This window comes from Myotis davidii, unplaced genomic scaffold (assembly GCF_000327345.1).
Source record: "Myotis davidii unplaced genomic scaffold, ASM32734v1 scaffold480, whole genome shotgun sequence".
NCBI lineage: Eukaryota > Metazoa > Chordata > Mammalia > Chiroptera > Vespertilionidae > Myotis > Myotis davidii.
Window position 1 is genome coordinate 651,434 of NW_006292360.1, and position 828 is coordinate 652,261.

Here is an 828-nt window from a genome sequence, read left to right on the forward strand (position 1 = left end):
ACGCTGTGGGGCTGCTGAGCTCTCCCTCCTCGGGGCCAGGACTGGCCAGTCGGGGGCCCTCGGAGTCCACGGTGGGAACCCAGGTGCCCCAGCTGGGCCTGGGCTCCCCAGGGATAAGGTGAGGGGCTGCTGGCCCCCCACGCTCTGTGGGTTCCTGTCCCTGTGGGGCCAGCACTCCGGCCGCTGGCTGCCTGTGGCTGCTGCATGGCCTCCCTGCCTCCTGCTCTCAACGTGGAGCCAACCCAGCGCCATCCAGGGCCCACCCTCTGTTCCAGTTGACTCTGCTTTGGCCTCTTGCACCGCCTGAGTCACTCCCTAATTGCTCCCCCGAGAGATCTGGATTTTCCACTTCTCCTCGTGAGTTCCCCTTTCCCCAGCCACCCAGCTGTGGTGTGGAGCCCAGGCTGGGCGCCTGCTAAGCCTAAATTAGGACGGGGTGTTGGGGTGTTTCCTGTGGTCCCGTCTCCCCACTGACTCTGGCGGTACTGGCTGCCCCCTCCTCCAGGCAGCCTTCCCAGGGCAGCCCATCTGCTCCATCGGAGCTGCCCCGCGCTCAGCCGGAGTCCAAGGAAGGGACCACTTCACAGACAGGGAGAGCAAGACTCAGGGAGGTTGGATAACTTGCCTAAGGTCACAGTCAGTGCAGCCAAAGTGGAATTGGGATTTAGAGCCAGTAAACGTGGCTGCAGAGAACCAACGGCCGGCAGATCTGAAGGACGATGGGAACGGGCAGGAAGGAAACCCCGGGGGAAAGGGAGAAGCTGAGGATGCGCTCGGGGGAGGCTGCCCTGCCCACGTCCTGGCAGTGGCAGGTGAGGCAGGTCCCTC